A 26883-nucleotide genomic window follows, 5' to 3' on the forward strand; every position below is an offset into this window, starting at 1 on the left:
GACGCTTAATACAGCGTGCACTATGTTCTGCGCGCAAACTGCAGTAATTGGGGCGATTAAACGTCGAAATATCTCCCACGGGAAGGAAATTACGGTCAGTTTTCTTCCAAATCGACAAATGATCGAGTTTTGCGAGTTGTTTGGCTTGTGTCGACGCTTAATACAGAGTGCACTATGTTCTGCGCGCCAAATGCAGTAATTTGGGCGTTTCAACGTCGAAATATCTCCAACGGGAAGGAAATTACGGTCATTTTTCGTCAAAATCGACGAATGATCGAGTTTTGCGAGTAGTTTGGCTTGTGTCGACGCTTAATACAGCGTGCACTCTGTTCTGCGGGTAAAATGCAGTAATTTGGGCGTTTAAACGTCGAAATATCTCCAACGGGAATGAAATTACGGTCATTTTTCGTCAAAATCGACAAATGATCGAGTTTTGCGAGTTGTTTGGCTTGTGTCGACGCTTAATACAGCGTGCACTATGTTCTGCGCGCAAACTGCAGTAATTGGGGCGATTAAACGTCGAAATATCTCTACGGGGAAGGAAATTACGGTCATTTTTCGTCAAAATCGACGAATGATCGAGTTTTGCGAGTTGTTGGGCTCGTGTCGACGCTTAATACAGCGTGCACTATGTTCTGCGCGTAAAATGCAGTAATTTGGGCGATTAAACGTCGAAATATCTCCAACGGGAAGGAAATTACGTTCATTTTTCGTCAAAATCGACGAATGATCGACTTTTGCGAGTTGTTTGGCTTGTGTCGACGCTTAATACAGAGTGCACTATGTTCTGCGCGCAAAATGCAGTAATTTGGGCGATTAAACGTCGAAATATCTCTACGTGAAAGGAAATTACGGTCATTTTTCGTCAAAATCGACGGATGATCGAGTTTTGCGAGTTGTTTGGCTTGTGTCGACGCTTAATACAGCGTGCACTATGTTCTGCGCGTAAAATGCAGTAATTTGGACGTTTAAACGTCGAAAATCTCCACGGAAGGAAATTACGGTAATTTTCGTCAAAATCGACGAATGATCGAGTTTTGCGAGTTGTTTGGCTTATGCCGACGCTGAATACAGCGTGCACTATGTTCTGCGTGTAAAATGCAGTAATTTGGGCGTTTAAACGTCGAAATATCTCCAACGGGAAAGGAAATTACGGTCAGTTTTCGTCAAAATCGACGAGTGATCGAGTTTTGCGAGTTGTTTGGCTTGTGCCGACGATTAATACAGCGTGCACTATGTTCTGCGCGCAAAATGCAGTAATTTGGGCGTTTAACGTCGAAAAATCTCCCACGGGAAGGAAATTACTGTCATTTTTTGTCAAATCGACGAATGATCGAGTTTTGCGAGTTATTTGGCTTGTTTCGACGCTTAATACAGCGTGCACTATGTTCTGCGGGTAAAATGCAGTAATTTGGGCGTTTAAACGTCGAAATATCTCCAACGGAAGGAAATTACGGTCATTTTTCGTCAAAATCGACAAATGATCGAGTTTTGCGAGTTGTTTGGCTTGTGTCGACGCTTAATACAGCGTGCACTATGTTCTACGCGCCAAATGCAGTAATTTGGGCGATTAAACGTCGAAATATCTCTACGGGAAGGAAATTACGGTCATTTTTCGTCAAAATCGACGAATGATCGAGTTTGGCGAGTTGTTTGCGTTGTGTCGACGCTCAATACAGCGTGCACTATGTTCTGCGCGTAAAATGCAGTAACTTTGGCGATTAAACGTCGAAATATCTCTACGGGGAAGGAAATTACGGTCATTTTTCGTCAAAATCGACGAATGATCGAGTTTTGCGAGTTGTTTGGCTTGTGTCGACGCTTAATACAGCGTGCACTCTGTTCTGCGCGCAAAATGCAGTAATTTGGGCGATGAAACGTCGAAATATCTCCAACGGGAAGGAAATTACGGTCATTTTTCGTCAAAATCGACGGATGATCGAGTTTGCGAGTTGTTTGGCTTGTGTCGACGCTTAATACAGGCGTGCACTATGTTCTACGCGCCAAATGCAGTAATTTGGGCGATTAAACGTCGAAATATCTCTACGGGGAAGGAAATTACGGTCATTTTTCGTCAAAATCGACGAATGATCGAGTTTGGCGAGTTGTTTGCGTTGTGTCGACGCTCAATACAGCGTGCACTATGTTCTGCGCGTAAAATGCAGTACTTTGGCGATTAAACGTCGAAATATCTCTACGGGAAGGAATTACGGTCATTTTTCGTCAAAATCGACGAATGATCGAGTTTGGCGAGTTGTTTGCGTTGTGTCGACGCTCAATACAGCGTGCACTATGTTCTGCGCGTAAAATGCAGTAACTTTGGGCGATTAAACGGTCGAAATATCTCTACGGGGAAGGAAATTACGGTCATTTTTCGTCAAAATCGACGCATGATCGAGTTTTGCGAGTTGTTTGGCTTGTGTCGGACGCTTAATACAGCGTGCACTCTGTTCTGCGCGCAAAATGCAGTAATTTGGGCGATGAAACGTCGAAATATCTCCAACGGGAAGGAAATTACGGTCATTTTTCGTCAAAATCGGCGAATGATCGAGTTTTGCGAGTTGTTTGGCTTCTGTCGACGCTTAATACAGCGTGCACTATGTTCTGCGCGTAAATTGCAGTAATTTGGGCGTTTAAACGTCGAAATATCTCCCACGGGAAGGAAATTACGGTCATTTTTCTTCCAAATCGACAAATGATCGAGTTTTGCGAGTAGTTTTGGCTTGTGTCGACGCTTAATACAGCGTGCACTCTGTTCTGCGGGTAAAATGCAGTAATTTGGGCGTTTAAACGTCGAAATATCTCCAACGGGAATGAAATTACGGTCATTTTTCGTCAAAATCGACAAATGATCGAGTTTTGCGAGTTGTTTGGCTTGTGTCGACGCTTAATACAGCGTGCACTATGTTTCTGCGCGCAAACTGCAGTAATTGGGGCGATTAAACGTCGAAATATCTCTACGGGGAAGGAAATTACGGTCATTTTTCGTCAAAATCGACGAATGATCGAGTTTTGCGAGTTGTTTGGCTCGTTGTCGACGCTTAATACATCGTGCACTATATTCTGCGCGTAAAATGCAGTAATTGGGCGTTTAATCGTCGAAAAATCTCCCACGGGAAGGAAATTACGGTCATTTTTCGTCAAAATCGACGAATGATCGAGTTTGGCGAGTTGTTTGCGTTGTGTCGACGCTTAATACAGCGGTGCACTATGTTCTGCGCGTAAATTGCAGTAATTTGGGCGTTTAAGCGTCGAAATATCTCCCACGGGAAGGAAATTACGGTCATTTTTCTTCCAAATCGACAAATGATCGAGTTTTGCGAGTTGTTTGGCTTGTGTTCGACGCTTAATACAGCGTGCACTCTGTTCTGCGCGCAAAATGCAGTAATTTGGGCGATGAAACGTCGAAATATCTCCAACAGGAAGGAAATTACGGTCATTTTTCGTCAAAATCGACGGATGATCGAGTTTTGCGAGTTGTTTGGCTTGTGTCGACGCTTAATACAGCGTGCACTATGTTCTACGCGCCAAATGCAGTAATTTGGGCGATTAAACGTCGAAATATCTCTACGGGGAAGGAAATTACGGTCATTTTTCGACAAAATCGACGAATGATCGAGGTTTGGCGAGTTGTTTGCGTTGTGTCGACGCTCAATACAGCGTGCACTATGTTCTGCGCGTAAAATGCAGTAACTTTGGCGATTAAACGTCGAAATATCTCTACGGGGAAGGAAATTACGGTCATTTTTCGTCAAAATCGACGAATGATCGAGTTTTGCGAGTTGTTTGCTTGTGTCGACGCTTAATACAGCGTGCACTATGTTCTGCGTGTAAAATGCAGTAATTTGGGCGTTTAAACGTCGAAATATCTCCAACGGGAAGGAAATTACGGTCAGTTTTCGTCAAAATCGACGAGTGATCGAGTTTTGCGAGTTGTTTGGCTTGTGTCGACGATTAATACAGCGTGCACTATGTTCTGCGCGCAAAATGCAGTAATTTGGGCGTTTAAACGTCGAAAAATCTCCCACGGGAAGGAAATTACTGTCATTTTTCGTCAAAATCGACGAATGATCGAGTTTTGCGAGTTATTTGGCTTGTTTCGACGCTTAATACAGCGTGCACTATGTTCTGCGGGTAAAATGCAGTAATTTGGGCGTTTAAACGTCGAAATATCTCCAACGGGAAGGAAATTACTGTCATTTTTCGTCAAAATCGACGAATGATCGAGTTTTGCGAGTTATTTGGCTTGTTTCGACGCTTAATACAGCGTGCACTTTGTTCTGCGGGTAAAATGCAGTAATTTGGGCGTTTTAAACGTCGAAATATCTCCAACGGGAAGGAAATTACGGTCATTTTTCGTCAAAATCGACAAATGATCGAGTTTTGCGAGTTGTTTGGCTTGTGTCGACGCTTAATACAGCGTGCACTCTGTTCTGCGCGCAAAATGCAGTAATTTGGGCGATGAAACGTCGAAATATCTCCAACGGGAAGGAAATTACGGTCATTTTTCGTCAAAATCGACGGATGATCGAGTTTTGCGAGTTGTTTGGCTTGTGTCGACGCTTAATACAGCGTGCACTATGTTCTACGCGCCAAATGCAGTAATTTGGGCGATTAAACGTCGAAATATCTCTACGGGGAAGGAAATTACGGTCATTTTTCGTCAAAATCGACGAATGATCGAGTTTGGCGAGTTGTTTGCGTTGTGTCGACGCTCAATACAGCGTGCACTATGTTCTGCGCGTAAAATGCAGTAACTTTGGCGATTAAACGTCGAAATATCTCTACGGGGAAGGAAATTACGGTCATTTTTCGTCAAAATCGACGAATGATCGAGTTTGGCGAGTTGTTTGCGTTGTGTCGACGCTCAATACAGCGTGCACTATGTTCTGCGCGTAAAATGCAGTAACTTTGGCGATTAAACGTCGAAATATCTCTACGGGGAAGGAAATTACGGTCATTTTTCGTCAAAATCGACGCATGATCGAGTTTTGCGAGTTGTTTGGCTTGTGTCGACGCTTAATACAGCGTGCACTCTGTTCTGCGCGCAAAATGCAGTAATTTGGGCGATGAAACGTCGAAATATCTCCAACGGGAAGGAAATTACGGTCATTTTTCGTCAAAATCGGCGAATGATCGAGTTTTGCGAGTTGTTTGGCTTCTGTCGACGCTTAATACAGCGTGCACTATGTTCTGCGCGTAAATTGCAGTAATTTGGGCGTTTAAACGTCGAAATATCTCCCACGGGAAGGAAATTACGGTCATTTTTCGTCAAAATCGGCGAATGATCGAGTTTTGCGAGTAGTTTGGCTTGTGTCGACGCTTAATACAGCGTGCACTATGTTCTGCGCGCAAACTGCAGTAATTGGGGCGATTAAACGTCGAAATATCTCTACGGGGAAGGAAATTACGGTCATTTTTCGTCAAAATCGACGAATGATCGAGTTTTGCGAGTTGTTTGGCTCGTGTCGACGCTTAATACATCGTGCACTATATTCTGCGCGTAAAATGCAGTAATTTGGGCGTTTAATCGTCGAAAAATCTCCCACGGGAAGGAAATTACGGTCATTTTTCGTCAAAATCGACGAATGATCGAGTTTGGCGAGTTGTTTGCGTTGTGTCGACGCTTAATACAGCGTGCACTATGTTCTGCGCGTAAATTGCAGTAATTTGGGCGTTTAAGCGTCGAAATATCTCCCACGGGAAGGAAATTACGGTCATTTTTCTTCCAAATCGACAAATGATCGAGTTTTGCGAGTTGTTTGGCTTGTGTCGACGCTTAATACAGCGTGCACTCTGTTCTGCGCGCAAAATGCAGTAATTTGGGCGATGAAACGTCGAAATATCTCCAACAGGAAGGAAATTACGGTCATTTTTCGTCAAAATCGACGGATGATCGAGTTTTGCGAGTTGTTTGGCTTGTGTCGACGCTTAATACAGCGTGCACTATGTTCTACGCGCCAAATGCAGTAATTTGGGCGATTAAACGTCGAAATATCTCTACGGGGAAGGAAATTACGGTCATTTTTCGACAAAATCGACGAATGATCGAGTTTGGCGAGTTGTTTGCGTTGTGTCGACGCTCAATACAGCGTGCACTATGTTCTGCGCGTAAAATGCAGTAACTTTGGCGATTAAACGTCGAAATATCTCTACGGGGAAGGAAATTACGGTCATTTTTCGTCAAAATCGACGAATGATCGAGTTTTGCGAGTTGTTTGGCTTGTGTCGACGCTTAATACAGCGTGCACTATGTTCTGCGCGTAAAATGCAGTAATTTGGGCGTTTTAAACGTCGAAAAATCTCCCACGGGAAGGAAATTACGGTCATTTTTCGTCAAAATCGACGAATGATCGAGTTTTGCGAGTTGTTTGGCTTATGCCGACGCTGAATACAGCGTGCACTATGTTCTGCGTGTAAAATGCAGTAATTTGGGCGTTTAAACGTCGAAATATCTCCAACGGGAAGGAAATTACGGTCAGTTTTCGTCAAAATCGACGAGTGATCGAGTTTTGCGAGTTGTTTGGCTTGTGTCGACGATTAATACAGCGTGCACTATGTTCTGCGCGCAAACTGCAGTAATTTGGGCGTTTAAACGTCGAAAAATCTCCCACGGGAAGGAAATTACTGTCATTTTTCGTCAAAATCGACGTATGATCGAGTTTTGCGAGTTATTTGGCTTGTTTCGACGCTTAATACAGCGTGCACTATGTTCTGCGGGTAAAATGCAGTAATTTGGGCGTTTAAACGTCGAAATATCTCCAACGGGAAGGAAATTACGGTCATTTTTCGTCAAAATCGACAAATGATCGAGTTTTGCGAGTTGTTTGGCTTGTGTCGACGCTTAATACAGCGCGCACTATGTTCTACGCGCCAAATGCAGTAATTTGGGCGATTAAACGTCGAAATATCTCTACGGGGAAGGAAATTACGGTCATTTTTCGTCAAAATCGACGAATGATCGAGTTTGGCGAGTTGTTTGCGTTGTGTCGACGCTCAATACAGCGTGCACTATGTTCTGCGCGTAAAATGCAGTAACTTTGGCGATTAAACGTCGAAATATCTCTACGGGGAAGGAAATTACGGTCATTTTTCGTCAAAATCGACGAATGATCGAGTTTTGCGAGTTGTTTGGCTTGTGTCGACGCTTAATACAGCGTGCACTCTGTTCTGCGCGCAAAATGCAGTAATTTGGGCGATGAAACGTCGAAATATCTCCAACGGGAAGGAAATTACGGTCATTTTTCGTCAAAATCGACGGATGATCGAGTTTTGCGAGTTGTTTGGCTTGTGTCGACGCTTAATACAGCGTGCACTATGTTCTACGCGCCAAATGCAGTAATTTGGGCGATTAAACGTCGAAATATCTCTACGGGGAAGGAAATTACGGTCATTTTTCGTCAAAATCGACGAATGATCGAGTTTGGCGAGTTGTTTGCGTTGTGTCGACGCTCAATACAGCGTGCACTATGTTCTGCGCGTAAAATGCAGTAACTTTGGCGATTAAACGTCGAAATATCTCTACGGGGAAGGAAATTACGGTCATTTTTCGTCAAAATCGACGAATGATCGAGTTTGGCGAGTTGTTTGCGTTGTGTCGACGCTCAATACAGCGTGCACTATGTTCTGCGCGTAAAATGCAGTAACTTTGGCGATTAAACGTCGAAATATCTCTACGGGGAAGGAAATTACGGTCATTTTTCGTCAAAATCGACGCATGATCGAGTTTTGCGAGTTGTTTGGCTTGTGTCGACGCTTAATACAGCGTGCACTCTGTTCTGCGCGCAAAATGCAGTAATTTGGGCGATGAAACGTCGAAATATCTCCAACGGGAAGGAAATTACGGTCATTTTTCGTCAAAATCGGCGAATGATCGAGTTTTGCGAGTTGTTTGGCTTCTGTCGACGCTTAATACAGCGTGCACTATGTTCTGCGCGTAAATTGCAGTAATTTGGGCGTTTAAACGTCGAAATATCTCCCACGGGAAGGAAATTACGGTCATTTTTCTTCCAAATCGACAAATGATCGAGTTTTGCGAGTAGTTTGGCTTGTGTCGACGCTTAATACAGCGTGCACTCTGTTCTGCGGGTAAAATGCAGTAATTTGGGCGTTTAAACGTCGAAATATCTCCAACGGGAATGAAATTACGGTCATTTTTCGTCAAAATCGACAAATGATCGAGTTTTGCGAGTTGTTTGGCTTGTGTCGACGCTTAATACAGCGTGCACTATGTTCTGCGCGCAAGCTGCAGTAATTGGGGCAATTAAACGTCGAAATATCTCTACGGGGAAGGAAATTACGGTCATTTTTCGTCAAAATCGACGAATGATCGAGTTTTGCGAGTTGTTTGGCTCGTGTCGACGCTTAATACATCGTGCACTATATTCTGCGCGTAAAATGCAGTAATTTGGGCGTTTAATCGTCGAAAAATCTCCCACGGGAAGGAAATTACGGTCATTTTTCGTCAAAATCGACGAATGATCGAGTTTGGCGGGTTGTTTGCGTTGTGTCGACGCTTAATACAGCGTGCACTATGTTCTGCGCGTAAATTGCAGTAATTTGGGCGTTTAAGCGTCGAAATATCTCCCACGGGAAGGAAATTACGGTCATTTTTCTTCCAAATCGACAAATGATCGAGTTTTGCGAGTTGTTTGGCTTGTGTCGACGCTTAATACAGCGTGCACTCTGTTCTGCGCGCAAAATGCAGTAATTTGGGCGATGAAACGTCGAAATATCTCCAACAGGAAGGAAATTACGGTCATTTTTCGTCAAAATCGACGGATGATCGAGTTTTGCGAGTTGTTTGGCTTGTGTCGACGCTTAATACAGCGTGCACTATGTTCTGCGCGTAAAATGCAGTAACTTTGGCGATTAAACGTCGAAATATCTCTACGGGGAAGGAAATTACGGTCATTTTTCGTCAAAATCGACGCATGATCGAGTTTTGCGAGTTGTTTGGCTTGTGTCGACGCTTAATACAGCGTGCACTCTGTTCTGCGCGCAAAATGCAGTAATTTGGGCGATGAAACGTCGAAATATCTCCAACGGAAGGAAATTACGGTCATTTTTCGTCAAAATCGGCGAATGATCGAGTTTTGCGAGTTGTTGGCTTCTGTCGACGCTAATACAGCGTGCACTATGTTCTGCGCGTAAATTGCAGTAATTTGGCGTTTAAACGTCGAAATATCTCCCACGGGAAGGAAATTACGGTCATTTTTCTTCCAAATCGACAAATGATCGAGTTTTGCGAGTAGTTTGGCTTGGTGTCGACGCTTAATACAGCGTGCACTCTGTTCTGCGGGGTAAAATGCAGTAATTTGGGCGTTTTAAACGTCGAAATATCTCCAACGGGAATGAAATTACGGTCATTTTTCGTCAAAATCGACAAATGATCGAGTTTTGCGAGTTGTTTGGCTTGTGTCGACGCTTAATACAGCGTGCACTATGTTCTGCGCGCAAGCTGCAGTAATTGGGGCAATTAAACGTCGAAATATCTCTACGGGGAAGGAAATTACGGTCATTTTTCGTCAAAATCGACGAATGATCGAGTTTTGCGAGTTGTTTGGCTCGTGTCGACGCTTAATACATCGTGCACTATATTCTGCGCGTAAAATGCAGTAATTTGGGCGTTTAATCGTCGAAAAATCTCCCACGGGAAGGAAATTACGGTCATTTTTCGTCAAAATCGACGAATGATCGAGTTTGGCGGGTTGTTTGCGTTGTGTCGACGCTTAATACAGCGTGCACTATGTTCTGCGCGTAAATTGCAGTAATTTGGGCGTTTAAGCGTCGAAATAGTCTCCCACGGGAAGGAAATTACGGTCATTTTTCTTCCAAATCGACAAATGATCGAGTTTTGCGAGTTGTTTGGCTTGTGTCGACGCTTAATACAGCGTGCACTCTGTTCAGCGCGCAAAATGCAGTAATTTGGGCGATGAAACGTCGAAATATCTCCAACAGGAAGGAAATTACGGGTCATTTTTCGTCAAAATCGACGGATGATCGAGTTTTGCGAGTTGTTTGGCTTGTGTCGACGCTTAATACAGCGTGCACTATGTTCTACGCGCCAAATGCAGTAATTTGGGCGATTAAACGTCGAAATATCTCTACGGGGAAGGAAATTACGGTCATTTTTCGACAAAATCGACGAATGATCGAGTTTGGCGAGTTGTTTGCGTTGTGTCGACGCTCAATACAGCGTGCACTATGTTCTGCGCGTAAAATGCAGTAACTTTGGCGATTAAACGTCGAAATATCTCTACGGGGAAGGAAATTACGGTCATTTTTCGTCAAAATCGACGAATGATCGAGTTTTGCGAGTTGTTTGGCTTGTGTCGACGCTTAATACAGCGTGCACTATGTTCTGCGCGTAAAATGCAGTAATTTGGGCGTTTAAACGTCGAAAAATCTCCCACGGAAATTACGGTCATTTTTTCGTCAAAATCGACGAATGATCGAGTTTTGCGAGTTGTTTGGCTTATGCCGACGCTGAATACAGCGCGCACTATGTTCTACGCGCCAAATGCAGTAATTTGGGCGATTAACGTCGAAATATCTCTACGGGGAAGGAAATTACGGTCATTTTTTCGTCAAAATCGACGAATGATCGAGTTTGGCGAGTTGTTTGCGTTGTGTCGACGCTCAATACAGCGTGCACTATGTTCTGCGCGTAACAATGCAGTAACTTTGGCGATTAAACGTCGAAATATCTCTACGGGGAAGGAAATTACGGTCATTTTTCGTCAAAATCGACGAATGATCGAGTTTGCGAGTTGTTTGGCTTGTGTCGACGCTTAATACAGCGTGCACTCTGTTCTGCGCGCAAAATGCAGTAATTTGGGCGATGAACGTCGAAATATCTCCAACGGGAAGGAAATTACGGTCATTTTTCGTCAAAATCGACGGAATGATCGAGTTTTGCGAGTTGTTTGGCTTGTGTCGACGCTTAATACAGCGTGCACTATGTTCTACGCGCCAAATGCAGTAATTTGGGCGATTAAACGTCGAAATATCTCTACGGGGAAGGAAATTACGGTCATTTTTCGTCAAAATCGACGAATGATCGAGTTTGGCGAGTTGTTTGCGTTGTGTCGACGCTCAATACAGCGTGCACTATGTTCTGCGCGTTAAAATGCAGTAACTTTGGCGATTAAACGTCGAAATATCTCTACGGGGAAGGAAATTACGGTCATTTTTCGTCAAAATCGACGAATGATCGAGTTTGGCGAGTTGTTTGCGTTGTGTCGACGCTCAATACAGCGTGCACTATGTTCTGCGCGTAAAATGCAGTAACTTTGGCGATTAAACGTCGAAATATCTCTACGGGGAAGGAAATTACGGTCATTTTTCGTCAAAATCGACGCATGATCGAGTTTTGCGAGTTGTTTGGCTTGTGTCGACGCTTAATACAGCGTGCACTCTGTTCTGCGCGCAAAATGCAGTAATTTGGGCGATGAAACGTCGAAATATCTCCAACGGGAAGGAAATTACGGTCATTTTTCGTCAAAATCGGCGAATGATCGAGTTTTGCGAGTTGTTTGGCTTCTGTCGACGCTTAATACAGCGTGCACTATGTTCTGCGCGTAAATTGCAGTAATTTGGGCGATTAAACGTCGAAATATCTCCCACGGGAAGGAAATTACGGTCATTTTTCTTCCAAATCGACAAATGATCGAGTTTGCGAGTAGTTTGGCTTGTGTCGACGCTTAATACAGCGTGCACTCTGTTCTGCGGGTAAAATGCAGTAATTTGGGCGTTTAAACGTCGAAATATCTCCAACGGGAATGAAATTACGGTCATTTTTCGTCAAAATCGACAAATGATCGAGTTTTGCGAGTTGTTTGGCTTGTGTCGACGCTTAATACAGCGTGCACTATGTTCTGCGCGCAAACTGCAGTAATTGGGGCGATTAAACGTCGAAATATCTCTACGGGGAAGGAAATTACGGTCATTTTTCGTCAAAATCGACGAATGATCGAGTTTTGCGAGTTGTTTGGCTCGTGTCGACGCTTAATACATCGTGCACTATAATTCTGCGCGTAAAATGCAGTAATTTGGGCGTTTAATCGTCGAAAAAATCTCCACGGGAAGGAAATTACGGTCATTTTTCGTCAAAATCGACGAATGATCGAGTTTGGCGAGTTGTTTGCGTTGTGTCGACGCTTAATACAGCGTGCACTATGTTCTGCGCGTAAATTGCAGTAATTTGGGCGTTTAAGCGTCGAAATATCTCCCACGGGAAGGAAATTACGGTCATTTTTCTTCCAAATCGACAAATGATCGAGTTTTGCGAGTTGTTTGGCTTGTGTCGACGCTTAATACAGCGTGCACTCTGTTCTGCGGGTAAAATGCAGTAATGTGGGCGTTTAAACGTCGAAATAACTCCAACGGGAATGAAATTACGGTCATTTTTCGTCAAAATCGACAAATGATCGAGTTTTGCGAGTTGTTTGGCTTGTGTCGACGCTTAATACAGCGTGCACTATGTTCTGCGCGCAAACTGCAGTAATTGGGGCGATTAAACGTCGAAATATCTCTACGGGGAAGGAAATTACGGTCATTTTTCGTCAAAATGGACGAATGATCGAGTTTTGCGAGTTGTTTGGCTTGTGTCGACGCTTAATACAGCGTGCACTATGTTCTGCGCGTAAAATGCACTAATTTGGGCGTTTAAACGTCGAAATATCTCCAACGGGAAGGAAATTACGGTCATTTTTCGTCAAAATCGACGAATGATCGAGTTTTGCGAGTTGTTTGGCCTGTGTCGACGCTTAATACAACGTGCACTATATTCTGCGCGTAAAATGCAGTAATTTGGGCGTTTATACGTCGAAATATCTCCAACGGGAAGGAAATTACGGTCATTCTTCGTCAAAATCGACGAATGATCGAGTTTTGCGAGTTGTTTGGCTTGTGGCGACGCTGAATACAGCGTGCACTGTGTTCTGCGCGTAAAATGCAGTAATTTGGGCATTTAAACGTCGAAATATCTCCAACGGGAAGGAAATTACGGTCATTTTTCGTCAAAATCGACAAATGATCGAGTTTTGCGAGTTGTTTGGCTTGTGTCGACGCTTAATACAGTGCGCACTATGTTCTGCGCGTAAAATGCAGTAATTTGGGCGTCTAAACGTCGAAATATCTCCAACGGGAAGGAAATAACGGTCATTTTTCGTCAAAATCGACAAATGATCGAGTTTTGCGAGTTGTTTGGCTTGTGTCGACGCTTAATACAGCGTGCACTATGTTCTGCGCGTAAAATGCATTAACTTTGGCGATTAAACGTCGAAATATCTCAACGGGGAAGGAAATTACGGTCATTTTTCGTCAAAATCGACGAATGATCGAGTTTTGCGAGTTGTTTGGCTTGTGTCGACGCTTAATACAGCGTGCACTATGTTCTGCGCGTAAAATGCAGTAATTTGGGCGTTTAAACGTCGAAATATCTCCCACGGGATGGAAATTACGGTCATTTTTCTTCCAAATCGACAAATGATCGAGTTTTGCGAGTTGTTTGGCTTGTGTCGACGCTTAATACAGAGTGCACTATGTTCTGCGCGTAAATTGCAGTAATTTGGGCGTTTAAACGTCGAAATATCTCCCACGGGAAGGAAATTACGGTCATTTTTCGTCAAAATCGACGAATGATCGAGTTTGGCGAATTGTTTGCGTTGTGTCGACGCTCAATACAGCGTGCACTATGTTCTGCGCGTAAAATGCAGTAACTTTGGCGATTAAACGTCGAAATATCTCTACGGGGAAGGAAATTACGGTCATTTTTCGTCAAAATCGACGAATGATCGAGTTTTGCGAGTTGTTTGGCTTGTGTCGACGCTTAATACAGCGTGCACTCTGTTCTGCGCGCAAAATGCAGTAATTTGGGCGATGAAACGTCGAAATATCTCCAACGGGAAGGAAATTACGGTCATTTTTCGTCAAAATCGGCGAATGATCGAGTTTTGCGAGTTGTTTGGCTTCTGTCGACGCTTAATACAGCGTGCACTATGTTCTGCGCGTAAATTGCAGTAATTTGGGCGTTTAAACGTCGAAATATCTCCCACGGGAAGGAAATTACGGTCATTTTTCTTCCAAATCGACAAATGATCGAGTTTTGCGAGTAGTTTGGCTTGTGTCGACGCTTAATACAGCGTGCACTCTGTTCTGCGGGTAAAATGCAGTAATTTGGGCGTTTAAACGTCGAAATATCTCCAACGGGAATGAAATTACGGTCATTTTTCGTCAAAATCGACAAATGATCGAGTTTTGCGAGTTGTTTGGCTTGTGTCGACGCTTAATACAGCGTGCACTATGTTCTGCGCGCAAACTGCAGTAATTGGGGCGATTAAACGTCGAAATATCTCTACGGGGAAGGAAATTACGGTTATTTTTCGTCAAAATCGACGAATGATCGAGTTTTGCGAGTTGTTTGGCTCGTGTCGACGCTTAATACATCGTGCACTATATTCTGCGCGTAAAATGCAGTAATTTGGGCGTTTATACGTCGAAATATCTCCAACGGGAAGGAAATTACGGTCATTCTACGTCAAAATCGACGAATGATCGAGTTTTGCGAGTTGTTTGGCTTGTGTCGACGCTTAATACAGCGTGCACTATGTTCTGCGCGTAAAATGCAGTAATTTGGGCGTTTAATCGTCGAAAAATCTCCCACGGGAAGGAAATTACGGTCATTTTTCGTCAAAATCGACGAATGATCGAGTTTGGCGAGTTGTTTGCGTTGTGTCGACGCTTAATACAGCGTGCACTATGTTCTGCGCGTAAATTGCAGTAATTTGGGCGTTTAAACGTCGAAATATCTCCCACGGGAAGGAAATTACGGTCATTTTTCTTCCAAATCGACAAATGATCGAGTTTTGCGAGTTGTTTGGCTTGTGTCGACGCTTAATACAGCGTGCACTATGTTCTGCGCGTAAAATGCATTAACTTTGGCGATTAAACGTCGAAATATCTCAACGGGGAAGGAAATTACGGTCATTTTTCGTCAAAATCGACGAATGATCGAGTTTTGCGAGTTGTTTGGCTTGTGTCGACGCTTAATACAGCGTGCACTATGTTCTGCGCGTAAAATGCAGTAATTTGGGCGTTTAAACGTCGAAATATCTCCCACGGGAAGGAAATTACGGTCAATTTTCTTCCAAATCGACAAATGATCGAGTTTTGCGAGTTGTTTGGCTTGTGTCGACGCTTAATACAGGGTGCACTATGTTCTGCGCGCAAAATGCAGTAATTTGGGCGTTTCAACGTCGAAATATCTCCAACGGGAAGGAAATTACGGTCATTTTTCGTCAAAATCGACGAATGATCGAGTTTTGCGAGTAGTTTGGCTTGTGTCGACGCTTAATACAGCGTGCACTATGTTCTGCGCGTAAAATGCAGTAATTTGGGCGTTTAAACGTCGAAATATCTCCAACGGGAAGGAAATTACGGTCATTTTTCGTCAAAATCGACGAATGATCGAGTTTTGCGAGTTGTTTGGCCTGTGTCGACGCTTAATACAACGTGCACTATATTCTGCGCGTAAAATGCAGTAATTTGGGCGTTTATACGTCGAAATATCTCCAACGGGAAGGAAATTACGGTCATTCTTCGTCAAAATCGACGAATGATCGAGTTTTGCGAGTTGTTTGGCTTGTGTCGACGCTGAATACAGCGTGCACTGTGTTCTGCGCGTAAAATGCAGTAATTTGGGCGTTTAAACGTCGAAATATCTCCAACGGGAAGGAAATTACGGTCATTTTTCGTCAAAATCGACAAATGATCGAGTTTTGCGAGTTGTTTGGCTTGTGTCGACGCTTAATACAGCGTGCACTATGTTCTGCGCGTAAAATGCAGTAATTTGGGCGTTTAAACGTCGAAATATCTCCCACGGGATGGAAATTACGGTCATTTTTCTTCCAAATCGACAAATGATCGAGTTTTGCGAGTTGTTTGGCTTGTGTCGACGCTTAATACAGAGTGCACTATGTTCTGCGCGCAAAATGCAGTAATTTGGGCGTTTCAACGTCGAAATATCTCCAACTGGAAGGAAATTACGGTCATTTTTCGTCAAAATCGTCGAATGATCGAGTTTTGCGAGTAGTTTGGCTTGTGTCGACGCTTAATACAGCGTGCACTCTGTTCTGCGGGTAAAATGCAGTAATTTGGGCGTTTAAACGTCGAAATATCTCCAACGGGAATGAAATTACGGTCATTTTTCGTCAAAATCGACAAATGATCGAGTTTTGCGAGTTGTTTGGCTTGTGTCGACGCTTAATACAGCGTGCACTATGTTCTGCGCGCAAACTGCAGTAATTGGGGCGATTAAACGTCGAAATATCTCTACGGGGAAGGAAATTACGGTCATTTTTCGTCAAAATGGACGAATGATCGAGTTTTGCGAGTTGTTTGGCTTGTGTCGACGCTTAATACAGCGTGCACTATGTTCTGCGCGTAAAATGCAGTAATTTGGGCGTTTAAACGTCGAAATATCTCCAACGGGAAGGAAATTACGGTCATTCTTCGTCAAAATCGACGAATGATCGATATTTGCGAGTTGTTTGGCTTGTGTCGACGCTGAATACAGCGTGCACTGTGTTCTGCGCGTAAAATGCAGTAATTTGGGCGTTTAAGCGTCGAAATATCTCCAACGGGAAGGAAATTACGGTCATTTTTCGTCAAAATCGACGAATGATCGAGTTTTGCGAGTTGTTTGGCTTGTGTCGACGCTTTATACAGCGTGCACTATGTTCTGCGCGTAAAATGCAGTAAGTTGGGCGGTTAAACGTCGAAATATCTCTACGGGGAAGGAAATTACGGTCATTTTTCGTCAAAATGGACGAATGATCGAGTTTTGCGAGTTGTTTGGCTTGTGTCGACGCTTAATACAGCGTGCACTATGTTCTGCGCGTAAAATGCTGTAATTTGGGCGTTTAAACGTCGAAATATCTCCAACGGGAAGGAAATTACGGTCATTTTTCTTCTAAATCGACAAATGATCGAGTTTTGCGAGTTGTTTGGCTTGTGTCGACGCTTAATACAGCGTGCACTATGTTCTGCGCGCAAAATGCAGTAATTTGGGCGATTAAACGTCGAAATATCTCTACGGGGAAGGAAATTACGATCATTTTTCGTGAAAATCGACGAATGATCGAGTTTTGCGAGTTGTTTGCCTTGTGTCGACGCTTAATACAGCGTGCACTATGTTCTGCGCGTAAAATGCAGTAATTTGGGCGATTAAACGTCGAAATATCTCTACGGGGAAGGAAATTACGGTCATTTTTCGACATAGTCGACGAATGATCGAGTTTTGCGAGTTGTTTGGCTTGTGTCGACGCTCAATACAGCGTGCACTATGTTCTGCGCGTAAAATGCAGTAAATTGGGCGTTTAAACGTCGAAATATCTCCAACGGGAAGGAAATAACGGTCATTTTTCGTCAAAATCGACAAATGATAGAGTTTTGCGAGTTGTTTGGCTTGTGTCGACGCTTAATACAGCGTGCACTATGTTCTGCGCGTAAAATGCAGTAATTTGGGCGGCTAAACGTCGAAATATCTCCAACGGGAATGAAATTACGGTCATTTTTCGTCAAAATCGACAAATGATCGAGTTTTGCGAGTTGTTTGGCTTGTGTCGACGCTTAATACAGCGCGCACTATGTTCTGCGCGCAAACTGCAGTAATTGGGGCGATTAAACGTCGAAATATCTCTACGGGGAAGGAAATTACGGTCATTTTTCGTCAAAATGGACGAATGATCGAGTTTTGCGAGTTGTTTGGCTTGTGTCGACGCTTAATACAGCGTGCACTATGTTCTGCGCGTAAAATGCAGTAATTTGGGCGTTTAAACGTCGAAATATCTCCAACGGGAAGGAAATTACGGTCATTTTTCGTCAAAATCGACGAATGATCGAGTTTTGCGAGTTGTTTGGCCTGTGTCGACGCTTAATACAACGTGCACTATATTCTGCGCGTAAAATGCAGTAATTTGGGCGTTTATACGTCGAAATATCTCCAACGGGAAGGAAATTACGGTCATTCTTCGTCAAAATCGACGAATGATCGAGTTTTGCGAGTTGTTTGGCTTGTGTCGACGCTGAATACAGCGTGCACTGTGTTCTGCGCGTAAAATGCAGTAATTTGGGCGTTTAAACGTCGAAATATCTCCAACGGGAAGGAAATTACGGTCATTTTTCGTCAAAATCGACAAATGATCGAGTTTTGCGAGTTGTTTGGCTTGTGTCGACGCTTAATACAGTGTGCACTATGTTCTGCGCGTAAAATGCAGTAATTTGGGCGTCTAAACGTCGAAATATCTCCAACGGGAAGGAAATAACGGTCATTTTTCGTCAAAATCGACAAATGATCGAGTTTTGCGAGTTGTTTGGCTTGTGTCGACGCTTAATACAGCGTGCACTATGTTCTGCGCGTAAAATGCATTAACTTTGGCGATTAAACGTCGAAATATCTCAACGGGGAAGGAAATTACGGTCATTTTTCGTCAAAATCGACGAATGATCGAGTTTTGCGAGTTGTTTGGCTTGTGTCGACGCTTAATACAGCGTGCACTATGTTCTGCGCGTAAAATGCAGTAATTTGGGCGTTTAAACGTCGAAATATCTCCCACGGGATGGAAATTACGGTCATTTTTCTTCCAAATCGACAAATGATCGAGTTTTGCGAGTTGTTTGGCTTGTGTCGACGCTTAATACAGAGTGCACTATGTTCTGCGCGCAAAATGCAGTAATTTGGGCGTTTCAACGTCGAAATATCTCCAACTGGAAGGAAATTACGGTCATTTTTCGTCAAAATCGTCGAATGATCGAGTTTTGCGAGTAGTTTGGCTTGTGTCGACGCTTAATACAGCGTGCACTCTGTTCTGCGGGTAACATGCAGTAATTTGGGCGTTTAAACGTCGAAATATCTCCAACGGGAATGAAATTACGGTCATTTTTCGTCAAAATCGACAAATGATCGAGTTTTGCGAGTTGTTTGGCTTGTGTCGACGCTTAATACAGCGTGCACTATGTTCTGCGCGCAAACTGCAGTAATTGGGGCGATTAAACGTCGAAATATCTCTACGGGGAAGGAAATTACGGTCATTTTTCGTCAAAATGGACGAATGATCGAGTTTTGCGAGTTGTTTGGCTTGTGTCGACGCTTAATACAGCGTGCACTATGTTCTGCGCGTAAAATGCAGTAATTTGGGCGTTTAAACGTCGAAATATCTCCAACGGGAAGGAAATTACGGTCATTCTTCGTCAAAATCGACGAATGATCGATATTTGCGAGTTGTTTGGCTTGTGTCGACGCTGAATACAGCGTGCACTGTGTTCTGCGCGTAAAATGCAGTAATTTGGGCGTTTAAGCGTCGAAATATCTCCAACGGGAAGGAAATTACGGTCATTTTTCGTCAAAATCGACGAATGATCGAGTTTTGCGAGTTGTTTGGCTTGTGTCGACGCTTTATACAGCGTGCACTATGTTCTGCGCGTAAAATGCAGTAAGTTGGGCGGTTAAACGTCGAAATATCTCTACGGGGAAGGAAATTACGGTCATTTTTCGTCAAAATGGACGAATGATCGAGTTTTGCGAGTTGTTTGGCTTGTGTCGACGCTTAATACAGCGTGCACTATGTTCTGCGCGTCAAATGCTGTAATTTGGGCGTTTAAACGTCGAAATATCTCCAACGGGAAGGAAATTACGGTCATTTTTCTTCTAAATCGACAAATGATCGAGTTTTGCGAGTTGTTTGGCTTGTGTCGACGCTTAATACAGCGTGCACTATGTTCTGCGCGCAAAATGCAGTAATTTGGGCGATTAAACGTCGAAATATCTCTACGGGGAAGGAAATTACGATCATTTTTCGTGAAAATCGACGAATGATCGAGTTTTGCGAGTTGTTTGCCTTGTGTCGACGCTTAATACAGCGTGCACTATGTTCTGCGCGTAAAATGCAGTAATTTGGGCGATTAAACGTCGAAATATCTCTACGGGGAAGGAAATTACGGTCATTTTTCGACATAGTCGACGAATGATCGAGTTTTGCGAGTTGTTTGGCTTGTGTCGACGCTCAATACAGCGTGCACTATGTTCTGCGCGTAAAATGCAGTAAATTGGGCGTTTAAACGTCGAAATATCTCCAACGGGAAGGAAATAACGGTCATTTTTCGTCAAAATCGACAAATGATAGAGTTTTGCGAGTTGTTTGGCTTGTGTCGACGCTTAATACAGCGTGCACTATGTTCTGCGCGTAAAATGCAGTAATTTGGGCGGCTAAGCGTCGAAATATCTCCAACGGGAAGGAAATTACGGTCATTTTTCTTCTAAATCGACAAATGATCGAGTTTTGCGAGTTGTTTGGCTTGTGTCGACGCTTAATACAGCCTGCACTATGTTCTGCGCGTAAAATGCAGTAATTTGGGCGTTTAAACGTCGAAAAATCTCCCACGGGAAGGAAATTACTGTCACTTTTCGTCAAAATCGACGAATGATCGAGTTTTGCGAGTTCTTTGGCTTGTTTCGACGCTTAATACAGCGTGCACGATGTTCTGCGCGTAAAATGCAGTAATTTGGCCGTTTAAACGACGAAATATCTCCAACGGGAAGGAAATTACGTTCATTTTTCGTCAAAATCGACGAATGATCGAGTTTTGCGAGTTGTTTGACTTGTTTCGACGCTTAATACAGCGTGCACTATGTTCTGCGTGTAAAATGCAGTAATTTGGGCGTTTAAACGACGAAAAATCTCCCGCGGGAAGGAAATTACGGTCATTTTTCGTCAAAATGGACGAATGATCGAGTTTTGCGAGTTGTTTGGCTTGTTTCGACGGTTAATACAGCGTACACTATGTTCTCCGCGTAAAATGTAGTAATTTGGGCGTGTAAACGTCGAAATATCTCCAACGGGAAGGAAATTACGGTCATTTGTCGTCAAAATCGACGAATGATCGAGTTTTGCGAGTTGTTTGGCTTGTTTCGACGCTTAATACAGCGTGCACTATGTTCTGCGCGTAAAATGTAGTAATTTAAGCGTATAAACATCGAAAAATCTCCCACGGGAAGGAAATTACGGTCATTTTTCGTCAATATGGACGAATGATCGCGTTTTGCGAGTTGTTTGGCTTGTGTCGACGGTTAATACAGCGTGCACTATGTTCTGCGCGTAAAATGCTGTAATTTGGGCGTTTAAACGTCGAAATATCTCCAACGGGAAGGAAATTACGGTCATTTTTCGTCAAAATCGAGGAATGAACGAGTTTTGCTAGTTATTTGGCTTGTTGCGACGCTTAATACAGCGTGCGCCATGTTCTGCGCGTAAAATGCAGTAATTTGGGCGTTTAAACGTCGAAATATCTCCAACGGGAAGGAAATTACGGTCATTTTTCGTCAAAATCGACGAATAAACGGGTTTTGCGAGTTGTTTGGCTTGTGTCGACGCTTAATACAGCGTGCGCTATGTTCTGCGCGTAAAATGCTGTAATTTGGGCGTTTAAACGTCGAAATATCTCCAAAGGGAAGGAAATTACGGTCATTTTTCGTCAAAATCGAGGAATGAACGAGTTTTGCTAGTTATTTGGCTTGTTGCGACGCTTAATACAGCGTGCGCCATGTTCTGCGCGTAAAATGCAGTAATTTGGGCGTTTAAACGTCGAAATATCTCCAACGGGAAGGAAATTACGGTCATTTTTCGTCAAAATCGACGAATGAACGGGTTTTGCGAGTTGTTTGGCTTGTGTCGACGCGTAATACGGCGTGCACTATGTTCTGCGCGTAAAATGCAGTAATCTGGGCGTTTAAACGTCGAAAAATCTCCCACGGGAAGGAAATTACGGTCATTTTTCGTCAAAATCGACGAATGATCGAATTTTGCGAGTTGTTTGGCTTGTGTCGACGCGTAATACAGCGTGCACTATGTTCTGCGCGCAAAATGCAGTAATCTGGGCGTTTAAACGTCGAAATATCTCCCACGGGAAGGAAATTACGGTCATTTTTCGTCAAAATCGACGAATGATCGAGTTTTGCGAGTTGTTTGGCTTGTGCCGACGCTTACTACCGCGTGCGCTATGTTCTGCGCGTAAAATGCAGTCATTTGGACGTTTAAACGTTGAAATATCTCCAACGGGAAGGAAATTACGGTCATTTTTCGTCAAAATAGACGAATGATCGAGTTTTGCGAGTTGTTTGGCTTGTTGCGACGCTTAATACAGCGTGCACTATGTTCTGCGCGTAAAATGTAGTAATTTGGGCGTATAAACGTCGAAATATCTCCAACGGGAAGGAAATTACTGTCATTTTTCGTCAAAATCGAGGAATAATCGAGTTTTGCGAGTTGTTTGACTTGTGTCGACGCGTAATACAGCGTGCACTATGTTCTGCGCCTACAATGCAGTAATTTGTGCGTTTAAACGTCGAAATATCTCCCACGGGAAGGAAATTACAGTCATTTTTCGTCAAAATCGACGAATGATCGAGTTTTGCGAGTTGTTTGGCTTGTTGCGACGCTTAATACAGCGTGCACTATGTTCTGCGCGCAAACTGCAGTAATTGGGGCGATTAAACGTCGAAATATCTCTACGGGGAAGGAAATTACGGTCATTTTTCATCAAAATGGACGAATGATCGAGTTTTGCGAGTTGTTTGGCTTGTGTCGACGCTTAATACAGCGTGCACTATGTTCTGCGCGTAAAATGCAGTAATTTGGGCGTTTAAACGTCGAAATATCTCCAACGGGAAGGAAATTACGGTCATTTTTCGTCAAAATCGACGAATGATCGAGTTTTGCGAGTTGTTTGGCCTGTGTCGACGCTTAATACAACGTGCACTATATTCTGCGCGTAAAATGCAGTAATTTGGGCGTTTATACGTCGAAATATCTCCAACGGGAAGGAAATTACGGTCATTCTTCGTCAAAATCGACGAATGATCGAGTTTTGCGAGTTGTTTGGCTTGTGTCGACGCTGAATACAGCGTGCACTGTGTTCTGCGCGTAAAATGCAGTAATTTGGGCGTTTAAACGTCGAAAAATCTCCCACGGGAAGGAAATGACGGTCATTTTTCGTCAAAATCGACGAATGATCGAGTTTTGCGAGTTGTTTGTCTTGTGTCGACGCGTAATACAGCGTGCACTATGTTATGCGCGTAAAGTGCAGTAATTTGGGCGTTTAAACGTCGAAAAATCTGCCACGGGAAGGAAATTACGGTCATTTTTCGTCAAAATCGACGAATAATCGAGTTTTGCGAGTTGTTTGGCTTGTTTCGACGCTTGATACAGCGTGCACTATGTTCTGCGCGTAAAATGCAGTAATTTGGGCGTTTAAACGTCGAAATATCTCCAACGGGAAGGAAATTACTGTCATTTTTCGTCAAAATCGAGGAATGATCGAGTTTTGCGAGTGTTACGTATTTATTTGTTTTAAGTCAAGTTGAGATTGAAATTGGTAGTTGCTGCCACCAGAAATAGTCCAAGGACTATTTCAAATTTTTATTTATTTCAAACGTTACGGGTAGCGTCGACTAGAGTTTGGTGCTACTGGCAAAACCGATTCCACTTTTCGGCTAACCTGCTATGTGCAGGGATACTAGCACGGGAGAGGATTAAACCTGGTTGAAAGTAGTTTAACAATATCTAATGATTTATTCAAATCTTGCTGGATTTTGATATTGACAGTTGACTGACAGATATAAAATTCTTCGGTTGACAAAATGATAACTCTTTGAACGGTAATATTGTTATTCGCTAGACGAAGGATAATTATTATACTGACTTCTCTGAGTCGCTACATTTATTTATATCTGTCGGAGATGGAAAAGCGTCGGGGTCCTTCCTTTGAAAATGTTTGGGAAGATCTCCAACGTTTGTTCAACTGACGACTTTGTTTACAATTTAAATTGTCTCAATATCATTATGAAAACATAATTAGATAAATATAAAAACATAGATAAATTTTCGCAAGATATAGCTTTTAGAGGCTTTAACTGCCTTTCACTTCAAATACTGTAAACACGGTTTCAAATTGCAAATCGGTTATTGGTATGTTTATTTAGATTTGTGTATAGAGTGGTTTCTTGTTCTCGTTACGGCTCGTGCGGAGCGCGGGACGTGACACGAGTTGTTTGGCTTGTGTCGACGCGTAATACAGCGTGCACTACGTTCTGCGCGTAAAATGCAGTAATTTGGGCGTTTAAACGTCGAAAAATCTCCCACGGGAAGGAAATTACGTTCATTTTTCGTCAAAATCGACGAAATATCGCGTTGTGCGAGCAGTTGGGCTTGTTTCGACGTTTAATTCAGCGATCACTATGTTCTGCTTCTAACATCGGGCGATTTGGGCGTTTAAGCGTCGAATTATCTCCGGCGGGAAGAAAATTACGGTCATTTTTCGTCATAAATTGACGAATGCTCGAGTTTTGCGAGAATTTGAGCTTTTGTCGACGTTTAATTCAGCGTGCACTGTGTTCTGCTTGTAATAAGGAGTGATATTTACGTTTAAACGTCGAAATATCTCCAACGGGAAGGATATTACGGTTTTTTTCAGCAAAATCGACGAAATATCGCGTTTTGCGAGCAGTTTGGCTTGTTTCGACGTTTAATTCAGCGTGCACTGTGTTCTGCATGTAAAACGGAGCGATTTGGACGTCTAATGTCACGTCCCGCGCTCCGCACGAGCCGTAACGAGAACAAGAAACCACTCTATACACAAATCTAAATAAACCTACCAATAACCGATTTGCAATTTGAAAACCTATGGTTCAATATAATATAATATAAACCCAACCAGTATAAAATAAAATAAATAGAACCAACTAATGGATTGAACGAGTCATGAACCAAACAAACAAACCAGGAAATAAGAATAACTACAGAAAGGGAAATGATTGAAACGCCAGGAATATATATATATATAAATATATTTTAATCAATCAACGCTGCAACAACTCGGAGAGTTACACATAAGTATAAACATATATGCCAAACATGTAATAACCTAGTAAATATTAGAGTGAGTACTTCCAATACTATGCAACGAATACAATATTATCAATTTATGAAATATATGTATATATGAAATCTGTTACGACCGTTCGCGGAGAGACGCGGTCGCGAGGAAAACGCGTCAGCGAGAGGCGTAAATTCTCGCTACGATTCGGCTAATCGACGCCGCGAAATAGTCGTTCCCCGTGTTTCGGTTAGGATAACAGGGGTGGTTAATTGAAATTAACACTGTGTTAACAGGTTAATATGATGTATATATTCAACAATGGATTACACAATATTATGAGAGTCACAAGTATTTGACGATGAGTATAGATTATGCGTTACAAAAATAGGACCCGATTTGACGATATGTCTCGATGCGATAGTTAGACTTTGCAAATGAATTGATTGGGGTTAGGTAGAACCGTGATAGACTTACTGACTGTTCGGATGACGAAGATGAACTACGCTGAGAGTGACGATGCTGTGTCAGAGGAGAGCTAGGAAAAGGTGTGTCTAACGCACGGGATCATCGGATTCGTAGATGACAGTTTTTTGGCCAGGAAAGTGAGGGTAATAGACATTGTTTCTATTGGCTATTACGATTGTTGGTGGACCAGGAGGGGTCTTAGCCGCCCTCGATAGAAGGTTGGTAGTGGGAAGCATCGCACGTGTGCAAATAACTAATTTTAAGTGTTTTCCGGACACAAACCAGAGATCTTAGAAATTACTTTCGTAGAAAAGATCCTTGTTCGACCTGAAAAACTTTGTTGAGATTTTCTAAGATTTATGGTCGGTCCTTGAGATTCTTTAGAGTACGCCGTAAGGAGGTGTAGACACATGGCTGCCATGTGCGATGCAAGGCCCCGTCCAGGTAGAGAGTCCGCCGACGTAACAAAATCAAACAAAAACTAATAGTCTAACGAATACATAAAACATACAATGTTATAATATTAAAGAAATAAAGGTTACATTATCAGAAATATATATATATGTGTGCGCATTCAACATTATTAAATCAAATCAGTAATCTAAGATACATACTTAAAACTAGCCTACATTCCGATAAAGAGTTATAAAATACGAACTACATTATGAAACATGCATGTCTATATATAAAATATATATATAAATAATCTATATTCTAAACTAAAACCACTACTAATAATCTATAAAAGAAATAGAACACACAACGTAACACTTGGGACTAAGTAACAACTTGTCGATAAGCCAAACGTTCAAAATAATTAACACCGCAATGACTTGAAGACTTGCATACAGAAATTCTACCATCAAACACAAATAAGTAAAAACACATTAAACACACAATAATTTGGAAATAAAACCTTCAGTACTATTTTGTCACAATACAAGATATATATGTATATATGAAATCAAATAATTGACACATAACCTCAAATACACAACATTACATCGCTAAAGAATCTAAATGAAAATCACACTGCCAGAAATATATACATATATACGTGCGCGTGTGTGTGTTCTATCTTATTAAATGAAGTTAATATAAAATAAATAATTAACATTTCACTTGGTATAAATACTACACTTCCAGAAGAAATATGTATATATACATATGTATATATATGTATATATATGTGTGTATGAATGAGTTTTATATTATCGAACACTCTATAAAATAAACTACTCAAAACAATAAATAACGCTATCGAAGAATTACAAAACATTAATCATATTAAAATCACACACAATATAAATATATATATATATATATATATATATATATATATATATACATGTATATTCACACGAACAATACTATTGTCACCTTAAAGTAATAATAACAATACTAAATAAATAAATGTTCTAATTGCGGTAGAATAAGGAAAAACAAGCGACAGAAAATTACTTCGATATTAAACAAAACTAA

General features: G+C 42.3%; 1 protein-coding gene across 1 annotated transcript in view; it reads left to right on the forward strand.

Moving 5' to 3' along the window:
- Positions 1 to 26883, forward strand: part of LOC139992540 (mitogen-activated protein kinase kinase kinase 7) — a 207495-nt gene that overhangs the window by 156773 nt on the left and 23839 nt on the right. The window lies entirely within an intron of this gene.

The sequence above is a fragment of the Bombus fervidus genome, chromosome 11 (assembly GCF_041682495.2).
Source record: "Bombus fervidus isolate BK054 chromosome 11, iyBomFerv1, whole genome shotgun sequence".
NCBI lineage: Eukaryota > Metazoa > Arthropoda > Insecta > Hymenoptera > Apidae > Bombus > Bombus fervidus.